Genomic DNA, 17,985 nt, shown 5'->3' with positions numbered 1-17,985 from the left:
TTAAGATACTTTATGATATAATATAAATGGAAAGATACTTACAATGTTATCCATTTATTTAATATGTGCAAATGGGGCACATGTCACACGGCAGTATTAGAAGTAGAGATTTCCTGCACTCTTTGCATGACATATTATCTATGTTGCAATAAGCTGTGATTCTATGTTGCCGAACAGATGTAGCTTCCAGAAACAATTCCGATAGACTCAGAAAGCAATCAGCGCAATACCTCGATCCATTTTCCATGTAAAAATAGGAAATGCAACATATCTTTGTTGCCTCGCTTAATGTTAATATTTCGGGTAAGTCTAAATGTCGCTGTTTCTGTTGTACTAGTTCAGCATCACTATTGTCACTATTGTAAGCACTGTCTGTCAAGGGTTCTATTTCTACATCAGATCCATCCTCATCTGCTAGATTGCCAATGTCCATATGGTTATCATCATCATCAATATCCATTTGGTTATCATCATCATCATCAATGATAATAATTTCTTCAATACCCTCGTCGACGATAATGACATCCATATCTTCATCGTCGATGAAAATTACGTCTTCTTCATCCATAATAAGAGATCAACGAAACACACAAGACTAACGAAACGCAAAGAACAACGAAATAATATTCTAATGCCGCAGACTCCTCTTCATTATATATCTTTTAATATCTCGCGTCTCATTCCAACTAGAGCATCGCGTCTCATCTACCTCAGCATTTCTCTACATCTTTGGCGGAGCGTGTTGAGAAAAATTGTCGACTATTCTTATTCATATAAAGAAATAAAATCATAGATGGAATAAAAATAATTATTTATTGCACGCATCGTAAAGAATATCATTTACAGCACATGTTAATAATTCGCAATCGATCAATGATTCGCTGTCAAAGACATCACTCTCGCGTATCGTTTTTAGAGCATCGCATACAGTAGTAATATTACTACGTTGTAATACAGTTTGAAATTGTTTAAATTTTTCATTTACGAGATACATATTCTCGCATAACCAATTGTGCATATGATCGATACAATTTTCAAAATTAAATAAATGTAATAACGTTTCTGGTTTCATGTACAAAGAATTGCAGCATAATGTGAGTTTTACAATTTTCGATTGATACATTTCAATCGTTAAATCTCCAATCCTTAATGGGGGGAACAGTCGATTGTAGAAATTGTTCAACGTCTGCTTGCTTCCGCATCAACAAATTCCACGTTGAAAAGGGCAACACTATTTGATTGCCTCCATTATCGCCGAGAATCAGCTCCAACGCTTATTCCAATGTCCAAATACTTGTACGACGTCGGGGTTAGAGCGTACCTTCTGCCAAGAATACGAGCTGCACGACGAGGCTGAATACTATAAAATATAAATAATTATACAACAATATTAAAAATCAATAAGTAACAAATTTTTAAACGATTTAAACTTACGTGTCGCATTTTTGCTTCTTACACGGTGGAGTTTCACCGTTTCGAATCAGAACGCAGAAATTAATATTTCTTCAGCGATAAACCTTTCACATGCGCGATTGATGCAATACTACAATCGTATTAGAATTAATATCAATTCAAATAGTATCGTAAATTGTGATGTAGAGGGGATTATTGCTGACGCAACATTTTAATTTCTTCCAAAATTTTGTCGCGCCGATGTACGGCTGCGATGACATCATCATCTTCGGAACAAGGATTTAGCTGAATTTGCAAAAATCGAGCGCCAATGTACGGCTACGCCTGATGCAATCACGTCAAAATTATTCAAATGTATGTGACAAATAGTGAAAAAATAATCGCCAAGTTTAAAATGTGTATCATCCCTAGACAAAGATTTAGCTGAATTTGCAAAAATCGAGCGCCGATGTACGGCTGCGCCTGATGCAATCACGTTAGATTTTTCAAATGTACGTGACAAAACGCGAAATTATTAAGATCAAATTGCACACGGCACTACAGGGAATTTTTTTGTAAGATGAAATCATTCTAGAATGTTCGATGATAAAACAATGCATGAGACGATATATAAATCATGATAGAGAGACGCACCCCACCAGTAGCTAAAGTGCATCAGGACAGTCATTAGAAACGCTAAATTTTGCAAGTGTACGTTAGCAATATGGAGGAGCAAATTTTGCGAGAACAATCCGCTTTGCTTGATTCGTTGGAAAACTACATTGTGTGGGAGCAACGATACGACGAGTACATCGAGTCGCTGGAAGAGCAAAGTCGAATCAAACGGCCGCGATTATTGATCGGATATCGACAATCGCTAATTGCTCAGATCGCGCGCTTCGAAAGTTTGAAAAATTCGGTACGTGGACGTTTCGTACACGCGGGTGCCGGATGTAGTGCGCGTCAAAATGCACTTGTGTGGCGCGAAATTGATACGGCGTTCGAGAGTCGCGTATCGATTGGTGCGGTGATAAACTATAATTACATCGAACCGCACCAATTTCTCGAAGATGCCAAAGACATTCTGTTGGAACATGTGCAGGACGCTCTAAAAAAACACAATTATGTAAAAGTGAACACTATATTCAATGGTGAATTTGTGTCGGGTGATAAACACGCGAATAAAAGTGTGAATACGAGAAACTATGAACTCTTTCGCACATCCGATTTACGCGAGTGGTACGAACGGCGCGTTACCGAGTCCATCCTAGCGTCTCTGGAAGAGTTTCAGGAACGCGATAGCGGGTGGGCATTGTCGCGAATACTGAACTTGACCGTAAATATAAACAAGTATAATCCCATGCGCGCGGGATGTCACATCAAGTTACCGCGGGAGATTATGATGAAGAGAGCGGTGATTAACATGCAATCAAAGGACAATGCGTGTTTTACGTGGGCAGTTGTCGCCGCTCTGTATCCCGCCGAAAGGAATGTGGAACGGGAATCATCGTACCTGCATTACGCGACAGTGTTGAATCTCCGTGACATTGAGTTTCCAGTGACTGTGAATCAGATTAAAAAATTTGAACATGCAAATGACATTTCAATCAATGTGTATGGCATCGAAGACAAAAACATTGTCCCGATACGTCTTTCGGACCAGAAACGGGACAAGCATGTGAATCTGATGTACATTGAAGATGACAACAGCGTGGGACATTTCGCATGGATCAAGAATTTATCCCGGCTCGTGAGCTCGCAACTGAGCAAACACAAGACTCAAAAATATATCTGCGATCGGTAAGTTTATTTTATATTATTTGGATAATTATAGGTTATACACTTTGTTACATAAATCTTAATTAAAATTTTTTTTCTTTACAGATGCCTTCATTATTTTCTTTCGGACGCCAAGTTGCAATCGCATACGGTCGATTGCGGAAAGCTAAACGACTGCGCTGTCCGGTTGCCGAGCGACAAGGACAAGTGGCTCGAGTTCAGCAACCCTAATCGGAAGGAGCGGCTTCCACTCATGGTCTACGCCGACTTGGAATGTGTCCTGGCCAAGACGAAAGAAGAAAAATTATATCAACGCCATCGGGTATTTAGTTTAGCTTATTATGTACATTGTTCGTACGACGAATCGTTATCAGCGTATCATTCGCGTCGAAGCGCCGATTGTATAACATGGTTCGTCGCAGACCTTAAAAATTTGGCGTAATGTGTAAAAAATATTTTAAAAACAAATGTCCCCATGGCAAATTTAACGTCCGAAGAGTGGGAGAAATTCCATAGCGCCACTCGTTGTCATATATGCGGAAAGCCGTTTGCGCAAGACAATACACGCGTTCGCGATCATTGCCATCTGACCGGGCGGTACAGAGGTCCTGCACACTCAAATTGTAATCTAAATTACAAAGATTCTTTTTGTATTCCGATAGTGTTTCACAATTTATCCGATTCTCATTTTATTATTGAGGAAATAGCCACAGCGTTCGAAGGGAAATTCGAGTTATAACCGATAACCAAGGAAAAATATATTTCGTTTATCAAAAGTGTTGATCTTAAAGAAGAAGAAGAATCAAAAAATCAAATAAAATTACGTTTCATCGATTCATACAAATTTCTCGCATCGAGTCTCGATAAATTGGCATCATTTTTAGATAAAGATAAGCTTAAAATTTTAAAATCGGAATTTCAAAATTTATCAACAGAAAATTTCAATTTGTTAACGCAAAGAGGTATATTTCCGTACGAATACATCGATTCCGTCGACAGGTTGCATGATACGTGTTTACCGCCGCGCGAATCGTTTTACAGTTCCTTGACCGGTGAAACTGTATCCGAGAGCGATTACGCGCACGCCGAGAACTTCTGGATGCGATTCTCCATTCGGACGCTAGGCGAATATAGCGATTTGTACCTCAAAATTGATGTCTTGTTATTAGCCGACATTTTCGAAAATTTTCGAGATAAATGTTTTGAAAGTTACGGACTCGACCCCGCGTATTATTATACTCTCCCCGGATACACGTGGGACGCCATGTTGAAGCATACAAAGATCACGTTCGAGTTGCTTACAGACATCGACATGGTTATGTTTATCGAACGTGGTATACGCGGTGGTCTGAGCCAATGTTCGGGTAGATACGCTCGCGCTAATAACAAGTACATGGAGTCGTACGATCCATCGAAACAATCATCGTACTTGATGTACTTTGATGTAAATAATTTGTACGGATGGATCGTTTGTACGCAATGTGTCAACCATTGCCCTATGCTGATTTTCGATGGGTCGACGATGTGTCAAATTTTGACGTATCTTCCATCGTGCTAGATTCGCCTACGGGTTATATTCTCGAATACTCACAACATCTTCACGATGCGCACACTGACCTACCGTTTTGCCCGACACGCGACAAACCACCTGGCAAGCGGGAATTCAAGCTGCTTGCAATGTTATACGATAAGAAGCGTTACGTGATACGCAACCTGCAGCAGTGTACGCGGCACGGTCTTCGTGTAACAAAAATACATCGAATTTTACAGTTTTCTCAATCTCCCTGGCTTCAAAATTATATAGAATTAAATACACATTTCAGAACATTGGCTAAAAATGATTTCGAAAAAAATTTATAGAAATTAATGAATAATGCGGTATTTGGCAAAACGATGGAAAGTGTGCGTATCGTGTCGATGTAAAATTATTAACAAAGTGGGAAGGTCGGTACGGCGCAGAGGTGATGATCGCGAAACCAAATTTCCACAGCAGAAGCGTTTTTTCAGAAAACTTAACGCTGTGGAATTGCGTAGACTCGAGGTGAAATTCTACAAACCGATTTACGTGGGTATGTGCATCCTCGACATATCCAAGACATGTTTGTACGAATTTCATCACGAGTATATGACACCAATGTATTGCGACAAATGTCGGATAATGTACACCGATACAGACAGTCTCATACATCACATCGAGTGTGCGAATGTATATGAGAATATGAAGCGTGACATTGTTAGATTCGATACGAGCGATTATGCGGTGGACAATGCGTACGGTATACCGCGTGTAAATAAAAAGGTGCCGGGTCTGATGAAGGACGAAAATAACGGTGCCGTAATGACCGAATTCATCGGGTTCAGATCAAAGATGTACGCGTTACGAGTGAATGGGAAAAAGAATAAGAAGAAAGTCAAAGGTGTCAAGAGCAACGTTGTCGCGAGAACGATAACGTTCGACGATTACACGCGGTGCTTGAACGAAGAGATTGAAATGACGCGTCAGCAGTCGTGTATACGATCTAAACTACACCAAGTATACACGATTCACGAGACGAAAATTGCTCTGAGTCCGTACGACGACAAGCGGTATATCGTATCCGATACCACCGATACATTACCGTGAGGACATTATCGGATACCGTTGTAAATAAATGTATATATTTTATTTATTGTATATTTTGTACATAATCATGTATATATTTTTATATTTTGTACATAACCATATATATATTGTGTACATTTTATATTATATATTTTTATATTTATATATTTTATATACGCATATTTTATATGTTTCAATAAATGTTTACAACACATTATTTTTATGAATCCAAGAGTTGCATGATTTATCCATTCCCAACCATTTCACGTATACGTCATCACCCTTTTTCCGCAAAATTTTTTCCATGAGATATACGTCGGGATTGGCGACGCGTTGTAACTCGTATTCATAGAATCCTCCAGCGACGGGATTTCCCCGCGAATCTTCGAGTATGAATGTCGCGGGATTAGTTTTCTGCACTTCGATAATCTTAAACACTTCGGTCGTCCAATTTGGTGTGAAATCTTTTTCAAAGATGGTCTTGTATTTGCTCACGCGTACCGAATCGCCTACTTTAAATTTTGCCGGAGCCGCAATTTTTACGTTGCTGTACATCGTATTTACATGTTTTTCGGCGATTGTCGGAGTGACGTCCACAGGTCTCATACCGATAGTGCGATGTTTTCTCGTATTGTACTCTGCAACGAGTCGAGATAGCTCGTCGATCCGTTTGTAATTTCCATTCAGCGTAAACATTTTCTACATATTATTTTTTAAAGTACGATAGAATCGTTCCATGACTGAGGCTTTCATAATAGAATATATCGAGTAATGATTAATGTTGTGTTTCTTCATGAGTTTCTGCACACTCATGAGTTGTAATATTCTTTTCCTCTGTCGGTTTGAAAATTTTTCGGACATCTTTTATCGTCTCCAATAATCTTTGCGATCGTTTCGGACATTTCGTTCCCGCTCTTACTCTTGAGCGGTACGGCCCACGCATACTTGCTCAACACATCGATAACCGTGAGTATGTATTTATGACCCTTGTTGAGTCGAGAGTACGAATGCATGTCCACCACGTCCGCCTGCCACAGATCGTTGTGTCCGCGTACAATGACGCGTCTTCGTGGAAAATGTCTTCTCGCCGGAACATGTAATTCCTCGACTAATTGTCGCTTTTCGGAGATGTTTTTGTTCTCTCGCACGTTTGATCGAGGCATAATTAATATGCGATATTAGTATATCTCGCTTACTGTGTCGAGTTAGATGTTGGATGTCTCAGCACATTCTTTATCTCATGCATCATTAATCGCAGCGCCTGCACGTTTGTTTCGAGCGCGATAATTTTTTGCTCAATTTCTCCCTGTCGATCTCTCAAAAGTTTATCCACGTATTGTTTGTTGACGGCGTCTGTATCAGCTTCCAGTTGCGCTACTCGTTGAATCTTGCGCGACCTTGCGTCAAAGCCGATAGTAGTTTGGCAGAGAGCGTTATCGCGAACGTAATTTCTCAATAATCCATTCCATTCATAGTACAAATTGTTCGACGTTCCAAGCGATAATCCAAATTTATTAATCGACATTTCGGTACCGAGAACATTGACCGAATGACGCGTATCGCCGACGCATAGTTTAATTTATAATAATGCCGGCCTCGCGAAGTTCTTCGATAATTGACAAGATGTCATTGTCGTGAGCATTGTTGCTGGCTCGACGCGAGGTGTCCATCAATCGCAATCGATCCACCAATTTGTTGGGATCGTTCCAGTGCACGTAATCGATCATGTTGTCGCTTAGCGTCATGGTGCGCGGCGCGTCTATACCTCTTCCCATCTTTCTATCGGGGAATAATGGCGCAATTATATATTTGTACTTGTACCCTTTATTACTTTTAATAGGATTATTAACTTTGTTGTCACGTTTATGCGCATTTGTTATATTTAATATACTTTGATATTTATGCAAATCGTCTCGAGTATATTTTTTATGATTGGGAAATTTTTTAAAAATCAAACCGTAGATTCGGTTCCCTTATATTTTATTCCATCGATAATTATATTATCTTCCTTGTCCACATCGAAACATTTATCACCGAGCATCATTCCATCGTTGGTAAATTTAACACCGTAGACGTAATTCATGCTCTTATTTTTATCAACACTCATAATATCTCCTATATATTTTTGCGCCAATGGACCTAAATGCTCTCGGAATGTTTTCTGACCTTCGGACGTTTCTAATTCGTGTCGGACCGATGTTACAAACGAATCGGGTGTGGTCTCGTAAATTTCTTCGACGGATGTAGATGGTATTGTTTGACGCGGTTATACTTTTATCGGAGTAGAAACAGTAGCCATATTAGAAAATTGCTTCCTTCGCTTTGATCGATTCGGTGTCGAATATATCGGTGAATCGTTTATCGGCATATTTATCCGTGCTCGCTTTAGTCCTTGCTTGGACTCTTTTATTTTTTCTCGTGCTTCTCTTCAAACGTCAAACTCCAGAATATATAAAGGCTGATCCGGAGGATCGACAATATCGTTCGTGCATGCGACATTACAACCAGCCGTGGCAGCGAACGCACATTGACGGTTCGCCTCCATTGATAAAAGATTGCGACGTATGTCAGCGAGAATTGTAAAAGGCAGCGGCCTATTAAATCGTGCGATAAACGCGCTTCCCATCGAATTACATATTCCCGGTTATCAGTTTTGCGGGTCGGGAACTCGATTAGAGAAACGATTGGCTAGAGGTGATCGAGGCATCAATCCATTGGACGCGGCGTGTCGCGAACACGACATTGCTTACGCGCGAAGCAACGACCTCGAGCAACGTCACATCGCTGATCGCATACTAGCTGCAAGAGCGCGAGAACGCATTATCGCGAGGGATTCGACTTTCGGTGAAAGAGTAGCCGCTACGATTGTTTGGGCGGCAATGAAGGCAAAGACAAAACTCGGCATGGGGATGAAAAAGCCATCGACGACAAAGAGGAGGAAGAAACGAATACTTCCAGTAGCGAAACGTGGTGGTATTTTACCACTTTTACCGTTGTTGGAAGTTGTCGGTTCATTGGCCGGCGGTGCGGCGGAATCGCAAAGGCGGTAAACGATAGCAAGGCTGCGCAACGTCAGCTGGAAGAGATGCAGCGTCACAATCGCGCTATGGAAGGTCGCGGACTTTATCTCTCTCCGTACAAGCGTGGACAGAGATTCTCAACAAAGTCTAAGAGAAAAAAAAGGCGTCGAAAAAACATTAAAAATGCCTACATGCCGGTGCGACAACTAACGTGCAATTGGAACAATTTGCGAAACGTATATGAAACGTGCAATTGGAACAATTTGTGAAACATATACCTTTCTTTAGAGGTGTTTTCATGAGCAATAATTTACCGATAAGCGGTGTACGACGAAACGAGAGCGGTATCGTCAATTTGGATGACGTTGATGGTCCCGGTACTCATTGAGTGGCGTACGCAAAGAGGGGTGATCGTATCGTATATTTCGACAGTTTTGGAAATCTTGGACCGCCCAAGGAACTTGTGCGATATTTCGGACGAGTGAAGATTAAATACAATTACACATCTTATCAAAGTTATAATCAGAGTATCTGTGGACAGTTGTGTTTAAAATTTCTTCAAGCGATCAATCTAAAGCCTGACAATCCATCGTCATGACTCAGTATTCGTTCGACATGTCACTGACACTTACGTTGACTGGCAGAAGCAGTGTTCTCGCTGTAAGCTATTTCCCCGCTATAGATTTGACCTATGCCGATTACGAGCTCGGATTAACGGATTTTGAAACTTATCACACGATTCCGAACGTAAATTTTTCGAATAATAAATTTTATTTTGACAACGACGACAAGGAAATTACGATTCCCGAAGGATCGTACGAATTGCACGCCATAAATGACTATCTCAAACGCGCAATTTTGCGAGATGAACACCTTTCCAGAGATGGTGAAAACGATTATGATGAGGAATATCCAATAGCGCTCCGCGCAAATCACATTACGCTAAAAAGCGAAATCAAATGTGCCTACAGAATAAACTTTACCAAACTCGACAATGTAGGATCTTTGCTTGGATTCTTGTCGAATCGTATATTGCAACCTCGCAAGTGGTATGAATCGGAACCTGTTAATATTATAAACGTAAATATTATTCGTATAGAATGCAACGTGACTACTGGTGCGTACAGCAACGGTATGCGCGTAGACACGATACATGAATTTTCACCGAGCGTACCGCCAGGATATAAGATATCGGAAACGCCAGCACAGATCATTTATCTGCCGATCGTCGTACGGAGCATTACGGATTTAACGATACGTATTGTGGATCAAAGAGGTCGATTGCTCGATTTTCGAGGAGAGGAAATTACCGTAAGATTGCATATACGGCGGCGACAAACATAGTATGCTCGTGCTGAATGAAACGGAGCACGCGAGAGACAATACTTTTGCGATAGGACGAGCGGTATCGGGTGACAGTAATAAGATTGCTGTAAAAAGAAACTGAGCGCGTTGAATCGTGAACTTTTGAAATCATTGGGATTCATCGTACGAAAAGAATGATTGATATTTTGAATATCGGAGGTGAGCCAGTCTTTGACGATCGCATCGTCAAGATTGAGACTCATACGTACAATCCGTACGCCAATACGACGCTTTGATACAGCGATGAGATACGAATACAACATCAGGATTTGTACACGTTACCATGCGAAAGCTTTCTTTACATCGAGGGAAGGTTTAATGTGCGTAAAGCGAATGATGAAATGAAGGTTGTATTGGGAAACAATTGCGTCGCATTCATGTTTGATGAGCTTCGATACGAACTCGATGGAGTAGAGATTGATCGCAACAGAAATGTTGGAATAACATCAACGCTTAAAAATTATGTCTCTGTAACACACCAGAAAAGTATAAACTTGAAGAATGCTGCGTGGGATTTGACGTACAACGGCGACAAAAATTATTTCAACTTTTGCGTGCCGCTCAACATGTTGCTGGGATTTTGCGAAGATTATAAACGCGTTGTGATTAACGCTCGTCATGAATTGATTTTGATACGTTCGCGCAACGATAATAATTGTCTATTCGGACATCCGTGTCTAAGGCTGAGATTGAATTACTCAATATACAGTGGCGTATGCCTCATGTAATATTGAACGAGTATTAATAAATTATCAATTTTGCGAATGTTGGAAAGCGGACGATATTGAAACATGAGTTTCCGATCTTGGGACCTATACGAATCTTCCTCTACTACATAGCACGACCAAACATTCGTGACCGTGAAAGCTGCTTCCCAGCTAGAGAAACCGCGAACGTGATCTTTGCACTGCAAACTGGTAAAAAGAATTCAGTAGTCACAAGATGTTATATTTTCGATGACTGCAAATGACCAACGTTAAACTCTATTTAAACTCGGAATTTTATCCTTACGATNTTATTTTATGAATAATTTAAATAATTAATAAAACGAATATTCATTACATTTATTAGTTTTAATCTGAACAATTGAAATATTCAACAATATAAAAAAATAAATAAGGCTGGTATATGTTTAAGCAAATAGAATAAAATAAAGCTCAACAAACTGTAAAGTTAAGGGATGACTAAATAATTTAATTTACATTTTCTTTGATTTAAAAAGATTAAGTAAAGTCGAAATGTCTCTTAATTTATATTATTGTATTATCACTGATGTAAATTAAGTTATATAATCATACCGAATGATTTTATAGTTTGCTCGATTTTTGACCTTATTTTATTTTATTTGTTTCATACATTCAATTATAATAAACGTGAATTTACATCGAAAATAGTTTCTTTTTTTATAATTTGTTCTATGCAACTGATAAAAATTTATTAACTTAAAATATAAAATGTTATAAAAACTTTATACCTTCATGTGTAAGTATTATCAGCCTGTAATTCTAAAGAAATATCTTTTCGAATAAAGTGAAAAAGAAATAAATTCGTCTTTCTCAAAAATTTGTTCCTTAGTGCAATCTAGTAATCTACAAAAATTTTATATTATGAAATAGAAAATATTTATTTTATTTCTAATATTTTTAATATTTTTTATAAAATATACATCACCATTTTCATTCCATGATTCTTTAATCGACGTATGACAAAATTCTCTTGCATTTAGTGATTTGTAATTTGTTGGAGGTTTATTATTACCTGGGAATTTATTTTAATCCATTATTATCACAATATATTTAAATAGTTTCCAAAAAAAATGTATATAATACAATACATACATGAATTTTCTGTTGTCTCTATTAGATTTTTATTTGTTGTTTGGTTCATTGAATGTTGACTACTCTTCCTCTTAATAGCTTTTGTCTTTGTTTGACTTTCCTCTTCTTCCTCAGAAGAAGAATTGGAAGAGGAAGAAAGAAAACGATATGGTTTTTGAATTGCACGTTTTTGTGAAACCTCAGTATTTTTCTTTTTGTCACTTCCGCAAGTTTTTCATCATTCGTTGAAATATCTAAAGTATTGTTCTCAACTTCTCTCGCTTCTTTGAAAGTATCTTTATATCAAATATAAAATAAATATTTAATTTCTATAAGTTACATATATTGGAAAGAAATATTTATCAATTACATACCGAAAGGTCCTAATAATTTGGAATATGGAACTGTTATCCATTTTTCTTGAGGCTTTGTTCCTCTTTTACTTTCATTAGTAGCATTCTTATTTTTGGGTGGCCATTTAAAAACTTGAGACTTTAAGATAATTCAAGAATCCGGTATTGTAGCGGTATTGTACCATTCCGGTATTGTACCATTCATCCCAAAAAACAACAAAATACGAGTACATGTCTGAAATTAAATTTTATGTATTTTATTAGTTTTATGTGTAAATAATATTTAAATTATTAATTAGGTCTGAATTACTTTAATTAGACTTATATTTATCTCAATTATTTATGTTTGAATTACTTTAATTAGACTTATATTTATCTCAATTATTTATGTTTGTTTTCAAAATAACAATAAATAATATTCAAGGCCAACATACCGCAGTATAATTCCTAGGTTAATTAATCAAAATCATCAAATCCGAAGATATCTTTTCCATCCTAACGTAAAATAAATAAGTGTTAGCAAAATTTGTCACAAAGTATTAAAACACGTTTATGAATAATATATACAATACTTATACGAACTGATTACAATGGGAAATATACAAAATAATGTTCACGAACCCTTCGGTCAGTAAGCTTATTGTTCACCGAATGTTAAACAAGGATAAGCAATAAATCATGCGCATTCATACATGAAACGGAACGCAGCCTATGGGTGCATTTGAGGAGACACTATTCGCGGCGCGAATTTTGACGCTATTTATCGCTATCAGCTGTTTGCGGAGCTAGCTAATAGCGCTATTAAACGCAATAATGACAATTTATGGTAGATGGTAATTAATTATATACATTTTTATTTTTGTAGATGATATGTCATCTTTTCAGGAGCAATAATACAAGATTTAAATAGGTTACAGTTCTAAGATCTATTCTTTTCAGCTGCACTTGTTGCAGTATTAATCTTTCCTCCTTTTCTCTCCAACGTAGAGAAAAAAAGAATGTAGTTGTAATGAAAACATTACTGATATTTCATACTAATGTTTAATGGAAAAATTATAAATGATATAAAATCATAAAATATATTTGACATGATATTCACTAAATTTATAAAAAATAAAAATATAAAGTGTAAGGCTATAAAAGTATAAAATATACTTTTATATAAACTATAAAATTTACTTATAAACTATTTATAAAAACTATTATTACTATTATAAAAGCTATTATAAAAATTATTAATTATAAAATATTATTTATAAAATATTCATATTAATATAATTATATACATTATAATAATATATTATATAATAAATATTAGAAAATATTTTTTTATATTTTTGATACTTATGTAGAATTCATACATGTTATATTTTTTATACTGCTGTATGTATAAGAGGTAAAAAACAATATGATTTTCCATATGGAACACATACAGCTTTTGTACAAACATCATCAGAATTAAAAGTTTGTATATTTGACCATGTATTTCCTACAACAATGTTAAACTGTAATGAACTTATAGGATAATTCTCAAGCTCAACTGGATTTAATAAAGTTTTTCCTTTTAAAATTATGTTGTTATTATAAATACAAATATTTGTTATGGACAGAATATTATTATTTTTTAAATAACAAAATCTATTATTAATTTTCTTGAAAGTATGAAATCTTTATAAACAATATTGTCGAATGAATCTATTCTTGTTTCCGCGGACTTTTTGGCATTAAAATTTTTTACTTGTGGTTTTAAAATTGTGTCTATTTTTTTACAAAAATTGCAATTAGCTCGTTCAACAATTCTATTAAAACAATTGTTGTAATGGTTTATCACCTTTTTTTAATTGTTTCTTTATACTAAATAAGAAACTTTCAAAAGGAAATCTGCTGAAAGAATCTAAGTTGCCAAATTTTGCAACATCATTAGATAAATGAATTAAATTGTGAATATTATTATATAAATCATGAATTCTTCTCCATATAGATGTTGACATGTTTTTACAAAATAAATTAATAAATCTTTAGCATATTCATTATTATTGATAATACAATCTGTTTTATGGCATAAGATTCTAATTGCACAATGCAATGCGTTAAAATGTATCATATATTTATCAGATAAATAATTTTGTAATATAACAGGACCTATATATAATAAAAATAGTCGTAACTCAGTAGCTTTCCACCGATCAATTTCATCTAAGCTGCGGGTTTTTCGTGCAAATTCTGCTGGAATCCATTTTGAAATACGTTTTAAACTTGCAAATATTTTTTTTATCATATTTGCACTAAACTTAACAGACTTAAACTGTCCTTTAACAAAAAGTTGTAACATTTTTTTTACGACAGCAAGACAAACAAGATGCATATAATCGAGGGGAAATTGACTGATCATTCCTAAGTTTACTTGTTCAAAAATAAATGTTCCATTGTGATGATCTTCATTTTTCCTTTCAATGAAGTTTTCATCAGTTCTTAATTCTGCATTGAGATCAAGAAATACCATTCTATAAGAGATGTATTTACCTCGTTGTATGCATTTTGAACAGCCAAAGTAACCATTAAATCCTTTTGTACATGTTACAAAAGATCGAGCTGGTGTATCACAAATGACCGCCCTAATTGTTACTTTAAATTGTAAATTTCCATCAAACTGGAAACCCTCATCATGTAATGTTTTATATTCTTTAATAAAATCTTCAAGAAATATATTAGGACATTCTGGCTTATTATATCCATGATAAGTACCAATAATAAATGGTTCAGCAATTACTGGATAAATTTGACCTAATATTGGATATAATTGACTTTTAGAACTTTTCGCCAATGGTTAGGAATCCATCTATATTAATATTTATTTGAATATCATGAGATACTTTATTTATATCCAAAGCTTTCAAATGATCAATTAAGGCGTTCTTTAAACCGTAATGGAAATATTGATCTGGCGATACATCGCGTAACATAACATTGTTTGGTATATGCAAAAGTGTACGTGAATCCAATGGAAGATTTTGTAACTCGCTAATATTTTCAACATTTTTTAAAACTTTTAATAAAGCTCCTGTTGCTTTGTGACTGATGTTAAATCGACATACATTGCATTAATTCTTTTTTAAAATTTAATTCTGTTTTTTTTGTATTAATTACTTTGTATGAACATAGTTCAGTGTCCATTTCATTACTTAATACTACTTCATGTACATGACATTCATTTTTATGATCACAAACTTCTGTTTCAATAACCGAATAATTGTCTTGTAATATATTTTCTTGTGGTGGATACACATTATCATTACTACTTTTTTTATTTGAACTGCACGTTAAATTGCAGATTTTACGAACAAGTCTCCGATTCCTTTGACTTTTAGATAAATTTCTAAACGCTTTTCGTTCAGACATCTAAAATATATTAATCTAAAAGTTTGCGGTATCTATAGGTGTATTATTTTCATTCATTATAACCTAATAGAGGATTAATTATTAATTTATTCTAAGATTAATATTAGTATATCAGTTAATGTTTTACTTACTGCGAAACATACCGTTGTATTTTTTATTATATTGCACTCACTTATTAAAAGCATTAAATGTCTATTCACTTCTAAGCACTAAATTTCTATTGTATTGTACTATCAATAAAAATGTATTTTTATTAGCACTAGTACATACAATTTTTTAGGTTAAACCTGCCTCTTGAATATGTTATTTTTATGGCTGCGGTCAAGACTGCATTACGAATGCTCCGAAACATCATTCTATCTTTATTCTCATAGAATATAGAACAAAGATAGAATGATGTTTCAAAGCATCCAGAGCGTCTTCTCGACCGCAGCCTATGATATCTTCTGAAACATTAAATGGATCTCTCATTAAAGATATCATAATTTTGTCTGGTTTCTGAGCTGTCCATATAACAGCGCATGTGCATTTGAAGGCTCAGAAACCATACAACATAATGATATCTTTTATGAGAGATCAAACTGATATCATTTAGCATGATATCAAAAAGATAACAATTTCAAGAAATCTCTCAAATGAGATATCTTAAAGAGTTCTCTTAGTAGATGCCTCTGGTAAATGATGATTATGAGATACCATTTGGATATCATTTTCAAGATAACTAAATGTTTTCCTCAAGAAGTTCTCCTAAAGTTTTCATTCTGACAAGCGTGTTATCTGGGTTATTTCGAAAATCACAAAACGGAAAATTTTTCTATTCGGTTTAATCTATTTACCTAACAGAGACGATTCAGTTATCTGAACATTCTATATACAGAATGTCTAACATAAAAATCTCTATCAAAAACATGCAAGTAATTCTCGTTAAACTCAATTAAAACGTCCTTTATCATTTTGTAAACAATCACGTAAAATTTTGACATATTAATTAAAGAAGATCTTAAGTAACATATAATATGGTAAAGTGTAAGAGGTTCAATCTATCACGCTGTAGATAGAGGTTCAGTACAAGTCCGTTAAAAAAGTCTCCAAACCATGATAACAGCTCGTAGCAAAACAGCGTGACACGTTTGATGAGAGCTCCTCTCACCGCTCCTCTGTGCGCATAGTATCAGGTTACAATGTTACGGCTTTCATCGCCGCGCACTTATACTTTGGCAAATTTATTAAAATAAATATTTCAAAATTTCGCGTGATTATTTGCAAAATGATATAGAACTTTTTGATTTAGTTTTACACTTCACGAGATTTACTTATAGATTTTCGATGATTACTTTATATCATATACCTTGTATATACAAAAGAACATGTTTTAAGATATTTTTTTCTTTTATACATTTAGTCGCATCTTAGGTACAACATATCGGAAACCTTGTTTACAGAATGATAAATATAATATTATCAATTTTGTAGTATTTGTATACGTTGAAATAAAAATATTGGTTGGAAACTGTCTTTAAATTATACAATTGATCTAAATGAAATGTCCTCAAATTAAACATTTTATCTCAATATACTTTTAAGGAATATTTTAAATCTCAAATTAAACGTTTTACGCAAATGTTTTTCAAGTTTCAAACAGTGTTAGTACTAATTTCTTTTATTGGACGTATTTTTTGAGTCCATTCGGAAGAAAAATTCAATATTGTGAATTTTTAATTGCAATTCATAAAACTTTAAGACAACTTTTTTATAATTAAATATATTAGTCCAAAAATGCTTTAAAAATTTAGTTCTTAGAAAATCATAAAAGATTTGCATTATTATTTTTCATAAAAAATCATCTTTTAAAAATTCATGTCAACGTATAGTTTTAAATATTATATATTCCGAATAAATATTACATACTCTTTTAGGACAGACTATTGTAATTATATTTCTCTCAATTGCGATTTTTTTCACGTACATATTCATATGTATATACATTATCTGTTCATATGTACACATATTATTATTATATATATAATATATATATATTAATTGTAAAGAATGCTGTGTACGCATATATTTATTTAAAATTATATTTATTTAAAACATATATTTCAAAATTCTACGTTGACATGTAATAAATTCTTTAAAAACTACTTGTTATAAAAGATAATAATGCAAATTTTATTTAATGTTATTTTGTGATAATTATATATTTTTGAATATTTGTAAAATAAATATTTAATTATAAAGAAATTGTTTTACAGTTT

At 34.8% G+C, this 17,985-nt stretch overlaps 1 long non-coding RNA gene across 5 annotated transcripts; it reads right to left on the bottom strand.

Moving 5' to 3' along the window:
• Positions 1–11,704: 11,704 nt before the first annotated feature.
• On the bottom strand, positions 11,705–16,182 carry LOC112637128. Of its 5 annotated transcripts, none has more exons than XR_003122426.1 (6): positions 15,859–16,182; positions 12,763–12,823; positions 12,350–12,563; positions 11,997–12,271; positions 11,830–11,916; positions 11,705–11,747 (listed from the first exon to the last, which is right to left on the bottom strand). It is a non-coding gene; the product is annotated as an uncharacterized LOC112637128 (long non-coding RNA). The 5 variants fall into 5 exon arrangements; XR_003122425.1 differs by having other exon boundaries at positions 15,871–16,182; XR_003122427.1 differs by having other exon boundaries at positions 15,900–16,182.
• Between the last annotated feature and the right edge of the window lie 1,803 nt (positions 16,183–17,985).

Source organism: Camponotus floridanus, unplaced genomic scaffold (genome assembly GCF_003227725.1).
Source record: "Camponotus floridanus strain SB8 unplaced genomic scaffold, Cflo_v7.5 scaffold133, whole genome shotgun sequence".
Taxonomy (NCBI): domain Eukaryota; kingdom Metazoa; phylum Arthropoda; class Insecta; order Hymenoptera; family Formicidae; genus Camponotus; species Camponotus floridanus.
This window is presented reverse-complemented; position numbering and strand designations above follow the sequence as displayed.